Source organism: Dasypus novemcinctus, chromosome 2 (assembly GCF_030445035.2).
Source record: "Dasypus novemcinctus isolate mDasNov1 chromosome 2, mDasNov1.1.hap2, whole genome shotgun sequence".
Taxonomy (NCBI): domain Eukaryota; kingdom Metazoa; phylum Chordata; class Mammalia; order Cingulata; family Dasypodidae; genus Dasypus; species Dasypus novemcinctus.
The window spans coordinates 149981900-150006959 of record NC_080674.1 but is presented as its reverse complement, the minus strand read 5'-3'; the positions used below and the strand labels follow the sequence as shown (position 1 = coordinate 150006959).

General features: G+C 51.4%; 1 long non-coding RNA gene across 3 annotated transcripts; it reads left to right on the top strand.

Annotated features, from left to right (window-relative positions):
* The first annotated feature begins 631 nt into the window (after positions 1-631).
* On the top strand, positions 632-16031 carry LOC101419146 (uncharacterized). 3 transcript variants are annotated; one of them, XR_011646790.1, is made up of 4 exons: positions 632-768; positions 12551-12655; positions 12892-12980; positions 13125-16031. It is a non-coding gene; the product is annotated as an uncharacterized lncRNA (long non-coding RNA). The 3 variants fall into 3 exon arrangements; XR_001118263.4 differs by having other exon boundaries at positions 12548-12655; XR_011646789.1 differs by lacking the exon at positions 632-768 and adding an exon at positions 1418-1700 and having other exon boundaries at positions 12548-12655.
* Positions 16032-25060: the final 9029 nt, after the last annotated feature.

The following is a 25060-nucleotide window of genomic DNA, read 5'->3' as shown; positions in this document are numbered from 1 at the left end:
GGACGCGGCAGAGACGAGGAACCCAGACCCAAGCTGGGATTAGCCGGTGCCTCCTCTGGGGTGGGGTGGGGTGGGGGTGGCGAGAGAACGCTGGGCTGAGGACCGACACCTCATCTGTACATTTCAAAGTGTCCCCCACCTGACCCGCCACGGGCAACCCCCTCCCCACCCGGAACTGAGACGCAGACCAAGGGTTTGGGTGGGAGGGCAGCGCTGGGGAAGCGTTCGCTCTGCAGCCTTCTGCCGCGGGGTTCGCCCCCCAGAACACGCTGATAGGGTCTTGGGCCCTTCTGCTTCCCTGGCGTGTTCATTCCCGCTTCCCCCTCCTTTGGCAACGTGTTTGCCTTGCGGAACTGGATGCGAGAAGGGGCGGGAGACCTCTCTCCACCCGTCGCTCCTTCCTACGTTCAGAAACGAGGGTTGGAAGTCGTTTTAGGGGGCCTGGAAATGTCTCGACCCCGTCTCCGACTTGGCTCCCCTCCCCCTTCCGGGTCCTCCCGGCCGCGGCCACCTCCGCGGGGCTCCCGGGTGCGCACCGGCTCTGCCGAGAGCGGAGAACAAACCGGATCGGCCGGTTTCCCGGGCCGCGCTGCGCGCGCGCCCCTCCCCGCGCCCTTCCCCTCGGCGCGCGCCCCCGCCTCCCCCGGCCCGCGCAGCGTGGGCCTCGCTCCGAGACCCCCAGGTCTCTCCAGCCGCCGGGATTAGCTGAGCGCAGGGACTAATCCCGGATGAGCCTCAGTGTAAACCCGGATCGACCGCGGGTCCATGGTGGGTATTCGCGGAGCCCGGCGCACACCCCAGGTCCCTCTCTCTGCTTCCAGAGAGACCGGGGGGTTGGGGAGGGGTGGGAGATGAAGAAGTCTTGCGAGTTTGCGTGGGGGCAGGGGTTAGGGCGGAGGGAAAGGACCCTCTGACCGCCTCTGAATCCCCTGGGGTTAGGTCAGCCACCCGGATCAGTCTGCAACCCAACCCCCCCCCCCCATCAGTCCGTCCAGTTATGCAATCACAAACCCTCCCCCGCTACAGGTGACCGTCCCCTAACCTGGAGGCTTCACCTCCTGGTCAGGGAGGCCCTGAATAAGTCCTGTGGGACCCCACCTCGTCCCCATCCCTGACTTGACTTGCAGAGTCCCTCCTGGTGAGACCAAGCCAGAAAAAGATGTCAGGGTTCATGGGGCTGCGGGAGATAAGGTTGGCCTACTTGGCACCAGAATCCTGCTCCAGGTTGATTGACTCATTTTTATAAACATTTCCTGGGCCCCTCCCTTGTGCCAGACCAGTACAGGGCACTGGGACACCCCAAGAATGACACACAGTCTCTATGGGACAGGCAAACAGGTAAATAATTAACCGCATCATGTCTTCAGTCCTGCAGTAATTCAGAAATTTGGGCTGCAGAGCCAGAGGAGGTGAACCCTCCAGCACAAGTCCAGAAGGCTTGCTGGAGGGGGTGGTGCCTGAGCGGGGTGTGAAAGGGCAGATGGGGACCAAACCACCTGAGAGAGAGGCTGAGTGTGGCAAGCAGAGGGAGGAGTGTGTGCAAATGCCTGGGGGTGAAGAGGAGAAGGTGAGGGGGCACCTAAGGACAAGAAATGCGTGCAAGGAAGGCCAGTGGCAGAACCTGAAGGACCTGCTGGCCTAGGATCCTAGACTGGGGGAAGGGAAGAGCCACGGAAGATTCTAAGCCTCTGAAAGAAAAGGTCAGATTTACATTCTTTACAGATTCTAGCTGTCCTCCCTCCCTCCCTCCCTTCCTCACTGACCTAGCTTTCTCTGGGGATGCCTGGGTTGGTGTGGAGATACACATAGGCAGAGAGACTAGAAGAGGAACCAGGTGCAGCTGAAGTCAGGAAAGATGGTCCCCACCTCTTCCAACACATCTGGAGGCAGAGACCTGCCTTAGAAATCTAGCGCTACCACTTCCTGGTGATGTGGCCTTGTGCAGGGGACTGAGCCTCAGCGTCTTCCTTTGTAAAGTGGGACTAATAATGCTTACTCTCCTGGAGGGTTGTTGTGGGGCTTCAGTGAAATCATGTGTCCACTGTTTTAGTTAGCACATAACTTATTACTAAGCATCTACTATGTGGCAGGCTCCGTGCCAGGTGCTGGCAATACTGCACTGGATAAGACCGGCATGGTCCCTGCACTCTCCTGGAGCTTACATTCCAGTGGAGAAGACAGACAATAAACAAACAAACAAATGGGATAATTATAGATTGTGTTAAAGTGCTGTGAAGGAAACAAACAGTGGGACATGAAGGAGGATAACTGGAGGTGGGGTAGGGGAAGGGGCTGCTTTACTCAGAGAGGCCAGGGAAGCTTCTCTGAGGAAACCTCAAGACTTAGAGCTCAGGGAAGAGCATTCCTGGTATAGAAACTGCAGCTGCAAAGGCCCTGAGGTGGGAGACAATAACAAATGTGGCCTGATTCCTCTAAGATGCTAAGCTTCCCACGACAGGGTTCTAGAGCCCTCGTTTCTTCTCTACATCCCCCTGGCCCACCCAACACAGGCACACAACCCCTGGGGCCCTGGATAAATCCTAGGTGAAGTGAACAGAAATGGAGGGAAGTTTCCAGCTAGCTGGGCCCAGGCCCTCCCACCACCTCCGTTCCCTGGGGTAACGTTGGGGGGTTGCTGACCTGTCAGTCTGCCCACCACTCCAGCTGTTCAGCAGCACACCCCTCCCCATTCAAGATCCTTCTGAGCCCCCTCCAATTCCTTTCCTGGGGCTGCCAGACCAGGGCTAAATTGGGGCCCCTTCAAGAAGCTGCCAATCCAGAGCTTGCCCAATCCAGAGGAGAGAGCCCAATCCAGCTTCCGGTGGAAGCTGTGTCTCGGATGAACATAGCAGGGGCTTTAGAGCCATTAGGGTTTTTTGGACTCTTCCTTCCCCTTGGCTTGGGCCTTACCTCAGGGAGAAGACCTGGATCCCTGTACAGTTCCCCTCAAAGAACACTCCCTCGCACACAGATACGTTTCACACACAGTCACCCACGCTGCAGAGCTCACCCGGCTCCAGTCACACACACACTCACCATACAGCGGTACTGCATCTCCATGGCAACCAGTAGGCCTGGTCCATGGATGTTAGCGATGAGAGTGCCAGAGCAGGAGGAGGGGTGGCGAGAAAAGAAACACGGCAGAAATAGAGACTTAGAAAGGTAGTCCCCTCGTGGCGGGTGGAGGCCCCTACTCTTTCCTCCCGCATCCTCACTCCGCCCCCACCCCGGCCCACCCCAGCCCAGCCGGGCCCAGAGACGTGAATGGACTCGGAGCCTGAGGATGGAGAGGCTCTCGGTGGGGCCTAAGCGGAGGGCTGGGGGCTACCTGGATGGCACAGGTAATGGGCCACAGTGGGAGGGGAGGGAGGAGCAGGGGCAGGCGGGCGGAGGGAGCTGTGGAGTCTTGGCATACTCTGTGGTTTGGGTAAAAGGCAGATGAGAGGGGTGAGTGGAGGTGGGAGACTTGGGGGAGCTACTTCCCCTTCTTCCTGGCCTAATTGGCTGTTCAGGCTGAAACCGCCTCTTAGTCACTTAGTCTAATTAGAATTGTTCAGGAGAAGGCAGTGGGGGAGGGGCAGGAGAAGCTGGGGTGTGAATGGGGAAGGGTGGGGGGAGGCAGAGCTGGACGGGGGTGGAGCGGTGGGAGTTGCTTCTCTCACCATCCAAGGGATGGAGTGGGCTCCGACTGCCTGTGCTGTGGCGCCCTACACCCCGCCATCGCCCAGTGCCCCCTCACATTCACCTACTTCCTGCTCGGGCCCCTTTGTCTCCCTCTCTCTGAATCTCGCCTTCCTTCTTTCCCTGCCTCGGGGTCTCCCAGCCATGTCTGTCTAACAACCAGATGAAGTATTTAGGAGTCCTGAGTGGGGCTGACCCACTTCAGAGGAGACGGAGCAGGAATTATGTTCAGGACTGAGCTGCTCTGGGGCAGACATTGCCCTGGCGTGACTCTGCCACACAGTCACGCACACACACGCACGCACACACGTCCCTCTCTTTCCACCCCTAAGTGTTCTCACCGCTCAGGAGGCTGTTGCAGAGGACACGGTAGGTATGACGGTATGCGAGAGCCTGGCCTTGAGCTGGGCTGACTGGATTACCTCAGACAAGTTACCTAACCTCCCTGAGCATCAGTTTCTCTAGCTATGAAATGGGGGCAATAAATCCTGTTTGTAGTGTAGATTTAATGCAATAATGTATGTAAAGCGTTTAGCACAATAAATTGTAAGTGCTCAAGAAATGACGGCTTGGATCATCACCCCCAGATTCTTTGCCTTTCTCCAGGGCTCGACAGGAGCTGTGGCCCCTAGGTCTTCGAAACCCTCCTGCTTCTGTTTCCCCATTCTCGCAGGCCAAAACTGACCTCTCAGTGCCTTGACTCGTTTGCTTTGCCTTGCTTCCAAGCCTACTTACTGAGTAGATGGGGTCAGACTTGTATGTCCACAGGGTCCAGACAGACCCTTCTTCCAGCCTGGGTCTGGTTTTCCCTTCTCTCCAGGCCTCCAAGGGAAGCAAGGGGCAGCCATAAATGATGTAGGGGAAGTGTACTTGGCTGAGGGGGACAATAAGGGATGAGCTGCGTCCAGAAGCCTAAATATTTCATGCGGCTGCAGCACTGGGAAGGGCAAAGTCCCTGAGCTGTGTTTGTGAATGTGCGCGTGACTCCACGTGGCTCGGGCTGTCTCGCATGCCCTATGCCCTCCGCACCCCACCCCACCACCGCTGAAAACACTGCACCCACAGAAAGTTGCCCCCATGAGCCCCGAAGAGCCATGAGCCCACCAAACCCCTCTCAGTGCATGCATATTTTATTTCTCACCGTGTAGCGGTTTGTTCGGCTTTTAAGCCGACCATCTTCACATGGTCATTTCTTTTCCTGCTCATGTATTCAGTTTCCCCTTTTAGATTCCCCCAGGAACAAGTGCCTTTACCCCTCATCCCCTCAGCATTATCAGGAGGTTGGAGTCATTGGGAAACCTGGTGGGTTGGGAGCAGGGGTGGGATGGGGATGGCGGGGAGGAGGGCTCCCTAATTTGATGCCTGTGTCTGTCATGGTTGACTGAGGAGGACGGTATCCATCAGAGCAGGTGGGGTAGGTGGAGGGAGACGGCAGCAGGGTCTAGTTGCTTCTATGCCCACTGCAGATAAGCTGGGGGGCTGCCTCTAGGTGGTCCCTGTGGGGCTGCTCTCTGTGACCCTTTTCCTGACTCCATATCTAAGTAGCTGCCCCTTTTAATCTCTATCATATTTCCCCCTTTATCTTTTTCCTTGGCCTTATCCCACTCTATTGTTATTTCACTTATTTACTTGTTCAATTTCTGTCTGTCCCCACTAGAATTAAAGCTTGCAGGAGGGCAAGAACCTTGCTTAACTTATTCACCACCACTGAAAAAATGTTTGATGAATGAATGAATGAATGAGAGGAGATTTGCTTGGGGATTCTACAGCCAAAACAGGAAAAGGGAAGCAGAAGGAAGGTGGACTATAGATGAGTGGGAATTAGGTGAAAAGGACTGTGACTAGGAAAGGGGAAGGAGGTTTGGAAGGTAGAAGGAGTGCGTGGAAGCAACGGTTGAGTCTGGCGCCTTAGACGGCTCGGCCATGAGTGAATGGGGATAGGACAGAGTGGGGAGGAGGAGAGGAATGGAGGCAGAAGGAGCTGGAACCAGGACGCCTGGGCTTTGGGGAGGAATCCAGGCCCCTGGGGCCTGGAGGACGGGGGCTTTGGGCAGGAAGTTAAGCTTGGAAAAGGAAGCAAAGGACAGGGGCTAGGGCCACAGTGGGTGGGGTCGAGGGGCCCAACAGGAGCGGAGGGGTCATGGGGGTTTCCAGGAGCCTGCTGGTGCCATCAATGTCCCTCCAATCTACCCTCACTTCCCAAAATGGCTGGATGCCCCGTTCTCAGGTCCCCTCCCCTTGTACTTCTAATTCCATAAATAGGAAATGCCCTAGGCTGGCCTGGCCAGTTCCGCCCTTAGAGAAAGAGCCAAAACTCCTCCCGGGGCTGGAGAAGGTGCACAAAGCCAGTAGGGGGTTCCTGATCCTTGATCACTGGTGCTGTAGCCTGGGGGGGCTCCTGCACCCCACCTGCTAGGGCTTCCATTCAAATCAAGGCGACAGCAGTGTTACCTCATTAGCAATAACCCCCCAGAGAAGACTGGAGTTGAGGGGGAAATTGCTTCACAGGGCTCTGCCTTGGCCCTTGGCCCTCTTCCTAGCCCAAGAGCTTCCTGAGTAGGCAGGGAAGGGACAGGGGAGGGTAGCCCCAGTTGGGGATGGGAGACCACATCCCCTGGCCTCCCATCAGAGAAGTGGTGTCTCCCCCAGAATTGGCCAGAGTGACTGTGTTGGGGGGCGGGGAACAGAGAAGATTGGAGGTGCGCACCTGCAGTTGTTGTCATGGCAACCTGACTTGGCTCCCAAGGGGGTGGCCTCTCCCCCAAAGCCCTAGGAAGCCTGGAACGCAAGAATGGAGACACACACGCGTGCCCACACACACACTCCAGGCTTTGCAGAACTCTACTCCTGGGAGAGTGCTGTCAGCTTCCCCCCTCTTTCTTTCGCTTCCCTGGGTGAGGTTGAGACCAAGGAAGGAGCCATGGGAAGAGGATGTGGCAAGGTACAAGGGAAGGGGCAGCCCTCCACCAGCAGGGTACGGCCGCGTGAACCTCCCAAGTGAGTGGGTTGGTGTGGGATTATGTGCACAATGGCCAGGGTGATGTCCCCGTACGCTAGAGCACAGGTGACTCAGCTGACCCACCCCCAGTACTGCAGCCAGACCTCACAGGAGAGGAGTTTGGGAGGAAGGTGATTATCAACAAAGACAACAATAATCACAGTTAACCTTAATTGAGTGCTTATTAAATTCCAACTACGTGGTGAATTTTACGGGCAGTCTCCTGTGATCCTGACAACAAATGTACAGAGTGGGGATTATTAGCCCCATTTACAGATGAGAAAACTGAGGTTCAAAGAGATTAAGCAAATTGCTCCAGGACAAGGAGCTGGTAGTGAGAGGGCAAGGGAGAGAAGGAGGTAGGGGAGTAGGGGACAGGGTGCCAGGCCCTGAGGTCACTAGTCCTGTCCCCAGCCCCCAAGGGTCACTCACACCCACTGTGGCTGAGTGCCCCTAGCTTGGCCGGGCCGGGCTGGACTGGGGCCATAGCAAGGGGCAGGGCCTGGGAACTTCCGAGCCGGCTGCCTGCCCGGGCTCGACTGGGCTGGGGCAGTGAGGGCACCTGGGAGGATGTGGGGCCTACTGAGCAGCAGGCATCGTGATTGGCACGGGCCAGGGGAGCAGCCTTGTTCCTGGTAAACACGAGGAGAGGTTACTTCACAAGGAAACAGTAATTAACTTTAATTAGCACCTTGCATCTCAGAATATTATTAACATCTCAATTTCTCTAATCAAGGCAGCAGGAGAGGGGCGGCATCTGCCTTGTCGACTCTTTCCTGGCCTTGCTCCCTGCCTTGGCTGGGTTCCTGCCCAAGCCCCCACCCCCTGGATGGCACCCAGGAGCACCTCCTTGGGGGCAGGGTGCCAAGGCGAGCCAGGGAGTGCGGGGCAGCCTGCGCCTGCCAGGGCAGAGAGAGTAGGTTCTGGTCAGAGACCACGGGGGCGGGGGGCTGCCGGACGCGGGGCCAGGGAGTGGGGGGCAGAAGGGCAGGGGGCAGGGCTTTGGAGGTGGCTGCCTGATCTTTCTGGGTACAAGAGCACTGCAGGCAGGGCGAGACTTGCGTTCCCTAACCCAGAGAGTGGGCAGGACTGCCTTGCTCTCTCCCCCCTTTTGTTCTTTCTCCCTTTTATTCTCTCTCCCTTCCTCTCTTCCTCCCTCCTTTCCTTTCTTCCTTCTCTCCCCTCCTCTCCCTCCCTCTTCTTTGAACTAGTTGTTCTCTGCCTCTCTCAGGCCTTTTTCTCTCTTCTCTTTTTTCCACTCCCTCTCTCACTTCCCCTCTCTTCCTCTCCCTCGGTCTTCATTTGAGCAGACCTTTACTAAGTAGGGCAGGGACACTGCTTCCACCACAGGTGATACAACAACAGGGACACAGGATAAGCCCTGCCCGTGGGGAATTTAGAGCCCCCAAGGAAAATAAGGGTTGGGCAGAGAAACTCTAATTTGGGCTCTGCATAGTGATAGAGATCGTGACTGAAATGCAGATAAAGGGTGGTGGGGTTTTCTGGGAAGGGGGCAGGGATGGGGCAAGCCAGGGCCCTCATTGTGGGTCTCCTAGGCAAAGACCATCACAGGCGGGTGTCACGAGGGCCGGGCCAGAGGACCCTGAGGCAGGAAGGGCACTTGGTGATATTCTGCCCTCTTCCGAATGGAATGCCATCACAGCGGGAAGTCCCTGAGGGCGCAGGAGGTGATGGTCTCTTCATTACACCCACCCTCCGCGGCTGTTAACCCTGCCACGTGCCTGATATTAATAACTGACTGGCCTCCTTTGTCTAATTACAGCGGCCTACTGCTTGCACGGTTGCTTATTTGGCGGTATCCTCGTGGCTGTTCTCCAGGTCGTCCAATTTGTACTTATTGAGCACCTGCTATGTCTCGAGGCTGGGTCTGCCCTGGAGCAGGTGCCAAGGGCTGGAGTCCCTCTCTGCAAGGACCTGGGGGGTCACAGTAGAGCTGCCTACAGGCCTGGGCATTTCGGCAAAAATGGCAGTGTCAGCAGAGGCTTCCCCGGAGGGAAGATGCTGGTGCCACACTGGCCTTGTCAGCACCCCTCACCTGCTGCTGTAACGTGCAAAACAGTATTTGTACCCCTACCCGCTTCTCTATTTTTATACTACCCAGAGGACATTGTAGGAAGACAAAGATTTAATGGTAAATTCTAGTGGAGACCCCAATGCTCAAAACCACCTGGATTGGGTGGTTTTATTTACTTAGTTCTGAAAACTGATCCTATATCATGTTGCAAGGTGCAAAGTGGGGCTGTTTATGTCTGACTGCGCTGCTGATGCAGGCCGTGGAGCAGGGGTGGGTATGTGCTTTTCTTTTGCTATCACTCCATCCACCAGTAACTTGTCTTTCTTTGAGCCCTACAGGATCTCATTTTTTTCAGGATGTCATTTAATGTTCACAATAACCTGAACAGACAGGAATTATTTTGCCCATTTTATAGATGCTGAAAACAGGACAAAAGGGATCCATCCAGTCCCACAGCTGCTAAGAAAGGGAAAGCCTAGCAGGGATAAGACCTCCTGCGCCCAACTTTATCGGGGGACCCTCACCAGGAGCCGGGGGCTGGGGGGGGGCGGATCAGCGCGAGGCCCCTGCCCTCAGGGAGAGCGGGAAGGGCCACCGCTCGCCCTTCGGCAATGGCAATCCCGCGCTCTCCAGCTCTGGAGCGGCGCTCTTTCCCCCTTCCCACCGCCCTCGCATCCCCGCCCCCACCCCGGCTTCCCGCGGGCGGGGGGCTGGGGCTGTCTAATTGTAGAGTAGCCTTCACAGGGCGGGGAAGAATCTGACGTTGCCAAAAGCCTTTTTGATGGTGATGACTAGGACGAAGACGAGGCTGTCCAACTCCTACCAAGACTCAGGGCCCTTCTTTGTTTCCTTCTCCATCGGGGTCTCTCTTTCTCTCTGCCCTGAGGTCTGTTCCGGTCCGACACCAGCATTTGCTCCTCTCTGGGGGAGGAAGGGGCCGGACCTGGGGAGCCCACCCTGTCTCCACCGTCCGCGCGCTGGGCGCCGGGGAGCGCGGATGTGCTCATTAGCATAACATTTGCATGAGGAACAATCGGGGAGATTGGAGGAGCGCGTCAGAGGAAACACCTGCGAGGAACTGTGAATGGAGCCTCCCCCGGCCCCTACCCTCGGAGCCCTCCGCCCCCCGCCCCAGGATCGCGGGAGGACGCGTGAGGAGCTCCGCGGGCCCGGTACTGGTGGCGGCGACCCCAGTTACAACATCCGGAGTGCCTACTAAGTGCTTCTGAAGTGAAGGCTCGGTTTTCCTTCGTCTTCGGTACCCGCTACGTGCTTCGCTTTGTGATCCCCATTTTTCAGAGGAGGAAGCTGAGGCTCAACTCCCTGAAGCCATATGAGTTCTGTTAGCGGCAGAGCTGGGCTTGGCTTCAGCCCGTCGCAGGGGTGGGGGCGCCAGGATCCAGTCTCCCGGGAAGTGTGGAAGGAGAACGCAATGACGGGCGCCTCCACACTCGCAGGCTCACGCACACACAGGCACAGCCGCTCTGCCCTTCCCCCGCCAGTGCTTCTGGAGGCAGAGGAGCTGGGCTGACGTGGCCCATAACCAGGTTAGCTAAGATCCAATTAACTAGTTAGCGCAGGCAGAGCTGGGGGCAGGCAGGCCGCGCAGGAGAGCGGGATAGATGGGTCGGGTAATGCGCAGAGACAGCCAGAGACAGCGGCTCCGCTCTAACCTGATAAGCAGCTCCCCGCATCGATGAGGCCAGCCTGGAAGGCTGAGGGGCTTCAATCCCCCCGCGGCCGGTGTGGGGGGGTGCAGACTGCCCTCTGACCCCCGTCTCCTGGCCAGCCCTCTCCCCGCTCCCGGGGCCACACAATCCCTTCGCGGCTGCCTCTGTTCTCCCCGCAGCAACACTCACTCCTGCTCAGCCTCCTAGAAGGGCTGAGGCCGGCGGATTCCGGAAGTACAGTTTCATTCGAAGGAGGCTAAAATGGGAAAGCTGGGAATACGTGATCAGGCAAGGAAGGAATGGGTGAACCGACCACCTCCGGGGGTGGGGGGGAGTTAGTGAGGAGGGGGCACGGAAATAACTATAGGCTGCATTTATGAGGTGCCAGGCACTAGGTACTATCAATTTAATACAACCACCCTTTGTTGTAGGTATTATTTTGCAGATGAGAAAACTGAGGTTAGGAAATTTGCCTAAGGCCACATTCTTTCTTTGAGAGGCATCTTTTTAAATACTGTAACTAGTGTAGTGCCAGTAGGGCTTTGTGTGGCTCTTCTAAAACATTCATGATGCGGTCGTGTTTATTTTTTCCTGTTAAAGTGTGTTTGACAGTTTAAGAGCAGTCTTTTGGCTCAGACCATTTCTTTATCTGTTTTCAATGAAATCAATTTAAAAAAAAAAAGGAAAAGATAAGAAAAGAAACTTGCCCTAGGTTACCCAACTATCAAGATCCCTCATTCTCAAAACAACTACACTTTATCCTACCCCCGACCCAGGTCTCAAATTAACCATAATATTACTGCTAGCTGTATTTCTTGCTTTTGTGTATCACTTTAGAGTTTACAAAGACTCTTCAGATTTATCCTGACAGCAGGCCTACCTGTTGAAGCTTGGAGGGGTGACATGACCTGCCAGAAGCCTTGTAGCTGGCGAGTAAGAGTCAGAACCAGTTTTTTCTGACTCTTGCGCTAGTGCTTTTGAGGAGACAATGGAAAAAGAAAAAGCCATTCCATCCCTAAGGGTGGCTTCATGGATTTGTCTGGCACATGTTTAGTGGAAGTCAGGAGTGTGCAAGGCACTGTGCAGCGATGTTTGCTCCGCGGAGGCCAGCGCGAACGGCTTGCTGCCTTCCTGAGCACGTGGAAGAGTAAGTCGCTGAGGTTCAGTGGCTGGGGATTTGGGGCTGACTTGGTCGGGGACTCAGAGAATGAAGGGTCCCTTCTCCTCCCCTTAACAGCACTAGACCATCTTCTCATGTGGTTTCCTAGGTGTTTCGGAGGCTGCATTTGAGTCCCTGAGAGTTAAACCACTCCCTGAGGTCACGAGGAAGCAGTAACACCAAGTAAAGTCTCCTGACTTTCAGGCTCCGCGTTTCCCCTCAGCCCTGCCCCCTCCACCCCCATTCAATCCCGGATGGGGATTTCCTAGCCCTACAAACTCTTGGTTCTGTCTCATGTTCCCTCACCACCCACTAGTGAAGGAACTGATGCTGTGCCATCAATTCCTAAGGGAAGGGCCCCCACTTCCCTGACTCTGTGCTTTGGGAGAAGAGAATCACGTGAATTCTTGCTGCGTCAGTCAATCTAGAGCTTTGGGGGCCGGATGCAGGTATGGGCAGGACAGGGCAAGAGAAAGGCCTGCACCTGTGTGAGACGCAGTGTTTGGACCACGCTTGCAAGAACATGTGCATGTATCTGTGCTGCTCTCTGCTTTCTCCAATACCAGCACCAGAAGGGTTAAGACGTCCCCAGCTCAGGGGATGGAGGAGTTGGTGCAGGAAGCTGCTCTCCCTGTCCCAAAGGCCTCCGGGGAGGGGGGAGGGGGAGCAACTTTCCTAGTCTGTTTCCCAGGCTTCTCAGCCTCCCTGGGGATCCAGCTACATGCCTGAGAGGTGACCCTTGACCCGTCCCCTTCCACAAGCCCTCGCCAGCCCGGGTAAAGACCCTGATCCCTGCTCAGAGAGCTGGGAGAGCGGGACACCCTCTACTTCCTTACCTTGTTGTTTTCCCACCATTTCACTTATTCCCCTTAGCATCTAATTCCACTCATGCCCGCTAATCAGACCCCCTGATCTTCTTCCCCCACCCCAGCTCTGGGCCCCTAGGCCTCTTCTCCCAGCCCCCGCATTTGTAATCGTCTAAAAATAAAAACTTGTTCTTCTAGTAGGCAACTCCGGAAATACACAGTCCCAGCCCAGGTTTCCGCAGGGTGGGGGACCAGGAAGGACTTATATACAGAGAGATGCCCAGACACAGCAGCCCCCAACCCAAGGTAAACAGATGATCCGGCTTAGAGGTAAACAGTCTGCTCCGAGGAGGAAGATGGCAAGGGGTGGGGGGAGGTTGGGAGTGGGGGTGGGGGGCTGAGGGGGTGAGCGGGGAAGGAGACCCTCTGCTGGTGGGGCTCTTGTGATAGGGTCCTGGTCCTCTAGCAAGAGGGTCTGGGGTCTCCCCGTGGCTCCCCTGTCTGTCATCATGAGCAGTTGCACCCCTCCTCACATTTCTCAGCTTGGCTTGGAAAAGGGGTGGGCTGCCTGGCGGCACAGCCAGCCCTGACCGCGCCGAGGGAGACCAGAGCTCCAGGGAGAACCTAGCAGGTTTGTGTCCCATCCAGCTCCGCACCCCCGCCCCGCAGAGCATCCTGTTGCTCTGATCCCCAGGAACGGGGCAGAGGACCACTTTGGGCAAAGCTGCTCAGGTTTCTCTTCCCCGTCCCTCTGCTTTCCCCTACCCCTGGCCAGGATGGAGGCCAGTGGAGGTCCAGCCCCTCCGTGGCTGGGCGCATGACAGAAGGACCGGGACCGAAATGCACCGGACTTTGGTGAGATTCAAAGACATCTGGAGTCAGGCCTCTGAGGAACACTTTTACACTGCGCCTTATGGACTTCTTGGCTGGAATTTGTGTGACTCCTCAATCACAGCCCATTTTGGGCCCTTATGAACAATAATAATAATTAATTAGAAGGCTAATAGCTAGCATTTGTCAAGAACTTATTACACGCCAGACCTGGGCTAAATACTATACATGCATCATTTTCACTTAGTCATGTTGGATGACCATTTTTACCATCCCTATCTTATAGGTGAGGAAACTGAGGCACAGACTGTTCATATAGCTGGCCCTTGGTCATGCTAGTAAATGGCAAAGCTGGGATTCATGTCCATCTGACTCCACGGCCTTTTCCTCTTAACCTGAGGGTGCACTGCTCTGCTGAGGGGGCATCTTGGCAGTGAGCGTGGACTCAGCGCTCCGGTGGGCGTTGCTCACGTCACAGGGGTAGCGGCTTGCTGGGAGGCTGGGGTTTCTTCCCACACTGGTCTGGGCTTCTCTGCACTGCATGGGCAGAGAGAGTGGGCACAACACCCGGGGTCTGATACTCCCTGGCTCCTTCCACTCCCTGCAAACTTCAGGAAAGCAGCGGGAGGAGGTGGGTGCGGGGAGTTTGGGAAGCTCCCTACCAGCCTAATGTCTAGATCCCCGTCCCCAGCTGCCCTGCACCCGACTGCCAGCCCACAGGCCCAGCTGACCTATAGCCGGGCCAGGCCAGCCTCCTGCAGCAGCTTTACTGGAAGCAGCAGGAGTCCCCTTTGCCTTCCGGTTTCTTGCCTTCACATTTCCTTCCCCCGGGCCCCACCCACAGTAAGAATGTGAAGGAGACAAAGACTGCCTTGAGAACTTGCCCCTCTCCCGTCAGCATCCTTGGGTCCTTTCCCAGTCTCTGTTCATGTGCTATTTCCCCACACCTGGGCTTTGCATCCTAAGGAAGGACAAACAGAAACAATCCCCACCCAAGGGCAGGCATGTAGCGATTGCATCTTTTTTGATTTAGGCAAAGTTTATCTATCCAATGGGAATTAGATGACACACCATTAAACATTAAACGCTTGTCCCAGTACCTGGCGTATCTATTTGGTGGGTGTCTTAGAGGGATCACTTGAGGGGTCCCTTAGGAGTGTCATCTATGATATTAACCACACTAACATTACCAGGTACCATTTATTATCAGCCACAAGCTCAACACTGTGCTGAGTGCTTTGCATGCATTCTATTTGATCCTTCCAAGGACCCTGTGAGTTAAGTGCTATTCATCCTCATTTTACAGATGAAAAACTGAGGTCCCAAGTCTCCCAGTTAGTAAGTAGATGAACCCAGATTTGAGCCCAGGCCTGCAGATTATAGGGCTTTCTTGTGGTCACTTAGCTCCTGGCTAATTTGCCCTTGCCCATGTCCTGCAAGTGCACATGCCCTCAGATAAAGTTGGTTACATTTCCTGAAATTCTAAAACTGCTCCAGACCATTTGAATGGGCTAGACATGTCCTGCAACCTGGGTCAGGCTCTGCTTTAAAAAGTCTCTAATTGGCTGCTGATCAGACCCACCTTCCTATACCACCCTCTTCTGATCAATCAATGGATGCTTTCACACCATGCAGCCCCCTAAGTCATCTCATTTTTGCAATTCTCAATAGCTCCCCAACGCCAAAGTATCCTTTTGTCCTTTCATGTTAGTCAGCTGAGCTACTTATGTATATGCACCCTCTGTCCTTGACTTTCAGGTCCTACCTGATCCTCCCACCAACTGTGACCTTGGGGTCCAGGGTAAATTCCATTCCAACTCAACTCGCTGTTCCAACCAGTACGACCTTGATACATAAGTTTAACTCTAGTCCCTCTGACGCCCCTGTTATCTGCCTCTTAGTTTTTCTCTGGTTGCATCACTCCTGCTCCTCCTCTGACTGTCTCTGGTGTCTCTATCACTGCCTCCCTCCCCCGAGCCAATGCCACAAAACTGCCCAACATGTGTAAGTGTGACTGCCTGGAAAATGTAACTTTCCAGGAGCCTGAAGTTGAGTGACAGTAAACAGAACCTTGGAGACCCAGACATAATCTATGATTTACATGCACTCAGCAGTGGGAACTCAGAAACAAGGAAAGATGGGAGAGAGGAAAGGTTGGGGATGATCAAAAGAATGAGCTGGAGGGAGAAAAGGGAAACAGAGAAAGTGATATTGATTCAACCAGGTCAAAAGAATCCTTAGTTGTCAGTGCTGGAAGGGCCCTTAGAGATCAACCCGTCCAAGAGTGGCAAAAAAGTTTCAAATCATGAGCTAATACTGAATGATGAGTAGCAGCTGCCTGGAGTACATACTCAGAAGAGAGTGTTGTTGATTAGCAATGTCTGCCATGAGCAGAGGATAAAAGTGATGGCATATGTGCCAGAATTTACATCTTTGGTCAAGTTTCAACCTCTTCATTGTAGAGAAACTGAGGAACCCAGAGGGGAAGGGACTTGTCAAGGTTTACACAGTGAGTTGGAGGTAGATCTCAGGGATCTTGCTGTTTCCTAAAACCCAGACAGAAAATAGGAAACCAGATGTAGGCAAGGGTCCCCAGGAGAGTGATGAGTTTAAGTAGGCAAGGGTCCCCAGGAAAATGATGAGTTTAAGAAGTCCTGACTGTGGGATCATCATTAAAGGAGCAGCCAACCTCAGGCTATCGAGAAGACCTAGGACCCCCTATTGATGGACACTTAGGTTGTTTCTGATTTTTCTAAAACTTTATTTTATACATTTAACAATTGAAAATATAAACAATAATTAAAAATAAAAGAAAATGCAATTGAATAAAAACATGCATTTCTCAATTAAATGTCCTGGATACTTATAGATTTTTAAAATTCATACAATGGTTATACAATATATTTGGTTCATGGTAATGCAGTCATATAGTATTTGTCCTTTTGTGTCTGTCTGTCTTCCTTCACTCAGCATAATGTCCTCCACGTTCATCCATATTGTCATATACTTTATGACTTCATTTCTCCTTATAGCTGCATAATAGTCCATCGTGTAAATACACCAGTTTGTTTATCCATTCATTGGTTGATGGATACCTGGGGTTGTCGCCAACTTTTGACAATCACGAATAATGCCACTATGAACATATGTGTGCAAATGTCTATTCATGTCACTGCTCTCAGCTCTTCTGAGTATATACGCCCAGTAGTGATATTGCAGGGTCACGTGGCAAGTCTGTTTATTCACCTTCTTTAGAAACTGCCAAACAGTCCTCCACAGTGACTGTACCATTCTTCATTCCCACCAACAGAGAATAAGTGTTCCTATCTCTCCACATCATCCTCTCCAACACTTGTTGTTCTGTCTTTTTGAAAGCGGCCATTCTGATAGGTGTGAAATGATATCTCATTGTATTTGTGGGTTTTTTTAAAAAAAGATTTGTTTTATTCATTTATTTTCTCCCCACCCTCTCATTGTTGTTATTTGCATTTGCTGTGTCTGTTTGTTGTGTGCTTGTTTTCCTTTTAGGAGGCACCAGGAACTTAACCCAAGACCTCCTGTGTGGGACAGAGGTCCCTAATCGTTTCAGCCACCTCCGCGTTCTGCTTTGTTGTTGTGTCTCTCATTGTGTTTTTTTTTTGCATCAGTTTCCCATGCCAGCCCATCACTTCAGCTTGCTGTCTTGCTCATCTACTTTAGGAGGCATCGGGAACTGAACTCAGGACCTCCCATGTGGTAGGCAGGAGCGCAATCACTTGAGACACATTCACTTCCTTCATTGTAGTTTTGATTTATATTTCCCTAATCATTAGTGATGTTGAGCATTTTTTGGTGGTTTTTTTGTGTTTTTTTTTTGCCTTCTGTATTTCTTCTTTGGATAAATGTCTATTCAAGTCTTTTGCCCATTTTTAAATTGGGTTGTTTGCCTTTTTATTGTTCAGTTGTAACATCTCTTTATATACCCTGGATATCAAACCCTTATCAGATATGTGATTTCCAAGTCCTTTCTACCATTGAGTCAGCTGCCTTTTCACCCCTTTGACAAATTGCTGTGAGATGCAAGAGTGTATAACTTTGAGGATGTCCCATTTATCTATTTTTTCTTTTGTTGCACGTGCTTTGGGTGTAAGGTCCAAGAAACCACCACCTACTACAAGTTCTTGAAGATGTTTCCCAACATTTTCTTCTAATAGTTTTATGGTCCTGGCATTTATATTTAGGTCTTTGATCCATTTTGAGTTGATTCTTGTATAAGGAAGTGAGTGAGCTAAGAGTCCTTTTTCAAATTTTTTCTTATAGATATCCAGTTCTCCCTGCACCATTTGTTGAAAAGACTGCTTTGTCTGTTGGCATGGACTTGTCAAAAACCAGTTGACCGTATAGGTCAGGGTTTACTTCTGGATGTTCAATTCTATTCCACTCATCAATGCCTATCTTTATGGCAGTGCCATGCTGTTTTGACCATGGTAACTTTGTAATATGTTACAAGGTCAAGCAGTGAAATTCCTTTCATGTTGTTCTTTTTTAGAATGCTTTTGGCTATTTGGGTGCACATTCCCTTCCAAATGAATTTGGTAACTGCCTTTTTTAATTCTGTAAAGTAGGCTCTTGGACTTTTGCTTGGTATTGCATTAAATCTATAAATCAGTTTGGATAAGATGTTTCTGATTTTTTTTTACTGTTGCAAGCTATACCCCGGGGAATGCTGGATAAGTGCTCAGTTCTGAGTGATTGACTGGTTCACTGCATCTGCCTGGCGCCCTGGTTGTACCTCCTCTGACCTCTTCCATCTTTGTCCTCCCAGGGAAAACAGGTAGCTCCCTGGAGCAGAGGCCTTGGTTCTCTCTACACAAAGAGTGGAGAACCCAGTCAGAGGGAGAGAGGAGAGGAGGGAAATGGGCCTGGGGCAGGGATGGTTCTCATAGGGTTAAAGGCACTGAGTATAAAGCAGTAGAAAGGGTCCTGAAAGGTGACAATTATGAGGAACTGAAAGCATTACAGGAGGCGAGCACTGAGGCATCTGTGAGTAGGGTTGGTGTGTGGACCAAAGGAAAAGAAAGAACCTCCAGCTGATGAGAGCTGGAGAATGGGGATAATGATGCCCTGACAATGCAATGGGGACTTGGAACCCAGCCCGGCTGGGGTGCTGGCACAGCTAAGCCGTGCTCACCACTCACCACTCGTGGGCTGGAGGATATGGGCGGGCATGGGGAAGCAGGGTCAAGGTGTTCAGGGGTGGCTCAGGACCAGCACAATCTTGCATGAGATTTGTCTCCCTCCTTTTTAAAATTTTTGTTATTTTTTAGGGGTACTGGGGATTGAACCTGGGACCCATATATGGTAAGCAGGCACTCTACCACTTGAACTACATCTGCTCCCCTCCCTCCCTTTTCCTGTCTCTGCCACTCTTCCCTTCTTTTCCCATCTCACCTGTTACTTTCTCTTTTCTCCCTCCCTGTCCCCCTTCTATACCACTGTCTCCACTGGAAGAAGAAATGGGGAAAGGAGTAGTGAGAATGGTGGTGATATAGAAAGATCTGGGAGCTGATTTAGTCTGGATCATCATCCCAAGACTATGAAAAGAAACCAGGCTGAAAGAGTGTTCCAGGGTTCCAAGAGCAGAGACAGGTCTGGATCACACCCAGGCTTTTGTTGTTGTTGTTTTCTTTATTAGAGAAGTTGTGGGGTTACAGAACAATCATGCATAAAATACAGGATTCCCATATATCACTTTATTATTAGCAGCTTGCCTTGGTTGGATGATAGCACATTTTTATATTTGTACTATTAACTCTACTATAGTTGTACATATACAATAGTCCATGTTTTAACTTGAAAACGTAACACCTAATTTTTTTTTTAAACCTCAGTGAGGTTCATTTTATTCTATTTTATTTTTATTTTTTTATTTCCCCACCTCGTAGCTTGCTTGCTGTCTGCTCTCTGTGTCCATTTGCTGCATGTTCTTCTGTGTCTCCTTGTCTCCCTTTGTTGCGTCATCTTGCTGTGCCAGCTCTCCAGCCCTCTGTGGGCACGGGCCGTCAGCTCTCCGTAGGCCCAGGCCAGCTTGCCTTCACAAGGAGGCCCTGGGACACGAACCCAGGGCCTTCCATATGGTAGACAGGAGTCAAATCAATTGAGCCACAGCTGCTTCCCAATACCCAATTTTTTACATGAAACCTAGAGAGGTAAAGGGTCTCCCCAAAGTCATTGCCATGGTCAGACAGTCATGCTGTTTGCTATCCCATCCCATGCTGGTGAGTGCACCCAGATTCTTCCTAGGGAACCATACTTTCCCTATCTCTGCCTGTGGGGTTTTTGTGTTTAAAACTTTTTATTTTGAAATAATTTCAAACTTATAGGAAAGTTACAAAAATAATATAAGATCCTACAGAAAACTCTAACATACCCCCATCCAGATACCCAGATCCACCGACTTTTAACATTTTGCCACATTTGCTGTATTATTCTCTCCATCTGTTTATTCATCTGTCTCTACCTACCTGCCTATATATCTGTTTTTTAAACATTTGAGAGTAAATTGTATACATCATGCTCCTTGAATCCTTAATACTTCCATATACATTTCCTAAGAACAAGGAGATCCTCTTATGTAACCACCCGAACTACAGTTATCAAGTTTAAGAAGTTTAACATTGATATAAAACTTCCAGTCTGTGTTCTAATTTTTTTCATGTCTCAATAATGTCCTTTTGGGTTTTTTCTCCTCCATTATTAGATCCTGTCCAGGGTCATGCATTGCATGTAATTGCCATTGTTGCCTTACTCACTTTTTAAAAAAATTTGGAAACATATATTACAACTTAAACATTCCCATATCAACCACTCCCAAGCATGCCATGAGGTGGGATTAAACACATTAACAATATTCTGCTGCCCTCATCACGGTCCGTTACCAGAATTTTCCTATCACCCCAAACAGAAACCTGCACCCATTATGCATTAACTCCCCATCTCCCTCTCCCAGCCCTGTCCTTGGTCATCTGTATTCTACTTTCTGTCTCTATGAATTTGTCTCTATTTTAGCAAAGTGGAATCAAATTATATCTGTCCCTTTTTTCCTGGCCTGTGCATTCAACATGTTGTCTTTAAGGTTCAGCCACATAGTATCCTGTATCAGAACTTCATTCCTTTTTAATGCTGAGTGCTATTCTATCATATGTATAGATCACACTTCGTTTACCTGTTCATCTGCTGGTGGGCATTTAGATTGCTTCCACCTTTAAACTATTGTGAATAATGCTACTGTGAACACAAATATCTGTCTGAAGTCCATGGGATTTTGAAATGGCTAACCTTACCCCCAAGATCCCAGGGTGGGTACATGATCTGATCTGGCCAACCTGTGCCTTCCATCCCCCTTGCCACAATGGTTCAATAACAGTTGATCCAATAAGGTTGGCATTGGAACTTTTGCTGAACTGTTGGGAAAAGAGTGCTTTCTTTCCACTGGGTTTGCTAAACTGGAAGTTTAAGCCTGGACCTGCTTAAACCACTTGGGAGTTATCTACCAGGGAGTAAAACTAACCCAGAGGGGAGCAGACGCCAGGAATGGAGACAGAAGGAAACATCAGAGTGACTTGGTCTGAGTTCCTTGACTTTTTATTTATATGAGCAAATAAACTTAAGCCAGTTTGAGTTGGGTTTCTGTCTTTAAGTCAAATGAGAGGAATAGAAGGAAAGAAAGACAACCCAGAGAAAGGTGTGTAGGGGTGGATCCTTCGGATCACAGAACTGACATTCAGCAGTGAAGCAGGGACGCCAGTTTATTGGAAAGGACATGCGGCCAAAGGTGATTCTTCAGACGCACCAATCTGAGGTGGGGCGCAGCTTTTTCCTGCTGTGTAGCCTGTTTATCTACATCATGACAGGTGTTCACCTGCATGCCCAGTCTGCCCTAGGGTGTGGCTCCACACGCAGTGGCTGAGGCAAGACTCCTCGACGTTGGTCTGAACAGTCAGCACCCAGTTGCAACGGACTTCTCTATGAACAGCTTTTATCATAGCCACCCATCTTTAAAGACAAAATTTCAACCTATCCCTGTTTGTTACACGGACTCGGTGTCTCTTAACCCTTTCCTTATCAGATGTCCCTATATTTTATGTGATTTAAAGGATACAAAACTTAGTGATAAATGAAAGAGTCAGAAGGAGAAACTAAATCACAAACTTGGCTCTTTCAGGTTGCACTGCTCCAACACATCATAAGATGTAACTCAGAGAGGCTGACCCCGACTCTCCTCCTCACCTGCAGTGGCAAGCTGTGTTTAAGCTCCATTGATTGTAGCTAAGATGACCTCCTGGGGGCCACCAATCAGGTACCTAGGCCCTGGCTGCTTGCAGGAGGTGCCAGGTGGAGCGGGATGTGGTGGGAGGAAGTCATGCCCTGTTCCCTTGACACAGGCACCCTGTGCTGTCTGTACCGGGAATCCTCAGGGGTGAGAGGGAGGACACAGCCTTGAAGAAAGAGAGGACAGAGGGTCTGGTGCCTGGGAGTCATTTACCTTTTTGCCCTTTTCCACTTTTCCCCACTTCCCTTCAAGGAAAATAATAGATACCTTAAAAAATGGCATATGCAATCCAGACATGTAACATGTATATATATATGTAAAATATATGTAAGTATATGATTATACTCAGTATTGGTACTTTCCCTCCTTAACTCTCTATCTTAGAGAACTTTCCATGACAATACATTTAAAATCTAGATAATCATTTCTTGTAGTTAATGGTAATTCAGTTTATTTATCCATTCCCCTACTGATGGACATTTTTTTTCCTGATTTTTTACTGTTGCAAACAGTGCTGCAGTGAACACCTAATACACACGTCCTTGTGCATGTATGACTGTCTTGAGGATTAATTCCTAGAAGAGAGATAGTTGGCTCAAAATGTGTATGCATTTTTCATTTGGAAAGATACTGCCAAATTGGAATGAAGACCTTTTTCCTGTGAAGGGTTCCTCCCTGGGGCTGAACCAGAGATGAAAGTCACCCAGAGGTAGAAAAAACTTGGGCTTTCAAAGCAGACAGATTCAGGTTCAAATCCTGGCTCTGACACTTTCTTCCTGTGTGACCCTGCCAAACCTTTTAGCCTCTCTGAGCTTCTGATTCTTTAACCGTATGATGAGGATCATAACCACTGCCTCGTCTTCGTTGTGAAGATCAAATGGCATCTTGTAGGTCAAGCCTCTAGCATGGGCCTGGCGCACAATAGGTTCAGCTCCCTTTTCCTGCCTGGACCCACTTCTCCAACCATATGGGAATCCAGCTCTGGGGAGAGTCTGGGAAGGTGACTTTTTAGTGAATGGAACACAGAAGTCAGGACTCCATGCTGGCTCCTTCTAAAGGGCACCAGGCAATTCTTGGAGGTGGGGACTGTTTCAGGTAAAGTGTAGAAGGATCTGCCTTTGAGAGCATAGCCTAGGGAGATTGGAGCCCGTGCCCACCGGAGGACCCTTCACTAAGTGGTTCCTTTACCCTAGTCACTGCCCTCCATGTCACCATCTCTGCAAAGGAAGAAGAGTGGGTTGGCTGGCTTTTAGTATAGGGAGTGGTTGACTGATCTCTCCACGGAGTACGGGACATGCAAATATACAGCAGAAAGGACTGAGGCTGGGCAGCAGAGAGAGATCTCTGCCTTGGAGAGCTGACATGTGCGAGTGAGGAAGCTGCAGGGCTGCCTGGCTGGAGATCCCGGCCAAGGAGGTGGCCTGTCTGTCTCGGTTCTGTGAATGGGTCTGGAAAGCTGGCACGGATGGCCATTCTTTGTGGGTCATAGCTAGATTGTGTCCACAGTCCCTGTCAGACCCTCAGCAATGCTGAGAGTCCCTTAGCTACGGTCACAGTCTCCAGGTGACCTCACTGGTCTTCTCCATCTGGAGTCTACACAGGTCATGAGAATCCCAGACTAGACTGCCATTCCTGGAAGAGGATGAGCGTGTGAGCCCAGCAGGCTGCTGTGATGGGAATCAGGATGGTGAGCCTGGCAGAAGCGGTGGAGCTAAGCAGATATGACAGCAGTGGTGAGAAGGATTCCCGCAGACGTGGTCATGGTGAGCGGTGGCCCGGTCGGGGGCCTGGTAAGGACGAGCTCTGTAATCTGGGCACTTGGTTTTCAGTCCTGGCTCAATCTATTAGGAGCTGTGTAGTCTTGGGGAAGTAACTTGTTCTCTTTGAGCTCAGTTTCTTCATCAATAAAAGGGAGATGGTAATACTACCATTCCTAGCTTTCACAGCAGCTCCACCAGCAGGTGTCTTTCATATACCAAAGGGCATGGGTGGATTCAGGGAGGGCTCCTGGTTAAAGTAAGCTTCAACCGTGGAAGAGATGACCAAACAGAACTGGTCGCCATTATTCCCAGGATGATTTCTGTGTCCCTTGGACCTCCTGTTACTGGGGCTATGTTTCCTGATTCCCAGTTCCTGGGCCCTGGAGTGGCTGAGATCTTTTGGCTTACGTCTTATTTAGCCTTTCACAGTGATGTTCTGGCTTGTGGCCCAGCGCCCAATCACAGCTTCTAGTTCTAACCCTGCAGGGCCCTGGCTGCCTCCCTGCCCAGCAGGAGACTTGAACCAACAGGAGACTTGAATGAAAAGTCAGATGTGCTCAACTAACCTGATCACGGGAAGGGGCTTAGGGGCTGGGCCTGAGCAAGCTCACCCAGGCGACACTTACAGGGCTCAGCAGAGTTTCAGCTGTGTGCCTAAACCTGGCTCTGGGTTGGCTTGAAGGGGAAGGAAAAGGCATGGTGAGGGTGGGGACGTGAGCTGGGGAACGTGTTTCTCTGATGTCCCTTAACCCCTAAGGGAAGTGGGCCCTCTGGTGAGTGGTGTCTCTGCCTTTGAGCCAAGGACAAAGTGTGAGACTACCCAGGGGAATGTATCCCAGGTTGAGACTGGAAATGAATGTCCCCCAGTCCCCTCTGCAAGAATAAAAGAAAGGAGTGGGCTTGACCAGAGCTTGCAAATATACTAGAGCAGTTACCCCCAGTGGGGGAGCGATAGGATGGGAACTATCCTTTATTAGGATATGCCAGATGCTGCACCTTTCATTCCACTCCTCATGACCGCCCCATGATGTAGGGGCGTTCTCCATAGCCCCACTGGGCAGATGAGGAAATGAAGACTCTAAGGGCTCAGTCACGCAGCTAGGAAGGGGCTAACCTGGACTCTAAACCCAGGACTGCCGGTCTGACTGCTCAGCTTCCCACCTCCCTTCCCAGGGCTCAGAACCATCCCTCCTGCACACGCACCCCTCTGAGGCCTTCTCCTTCTCCGACTGCCCCAGCCTCCTCCAACTGCTGTCTCCCAAGAGCTCCTTGAATCTCTTCACTCACTCCTCATTCTGCTTCCTCTCTGGAAACCAGCCACAGGCTTTTTTCTTCCATCTGAGGGAGAGAAACGGTCACGTTCCCACCCCCAGGTCTTTCCATCTTCTCATCCATCCAAACCTAAGCCTCTCTCTCCTCCCCCTCTCCCTCTCTCTCTCTTTTTTCTTTCTGTTTATCCATCACTAGAATCCACAGCCCCCCTTCCCTCTTGCCTGTAGGTTCTGTGGCTATAATCAAATCATAACTTTTATTAAATTTAAGATTACTTTTTAATGGAATCAATTTCTTGTGTGGTGCTTCTCTGCCTGCCCTCGGGCTCCGCCGGCTCTGTGCTCAGCACCCCACCCGCGCAATTGTCTCTGCCGCTGGCGTTTCTGACTAAGCTGCTGTGGAAGGAGGGGCAGGTCTTCCATCCCTAAACACACACGCACACACGCGTACACCCCCAAGGTGCACCGTCCTGCAAAGACTCTAGACATACAACCAGTAAGCCCCAGATGCCCACGCTGAGCGGGATGGGGGTGGGGC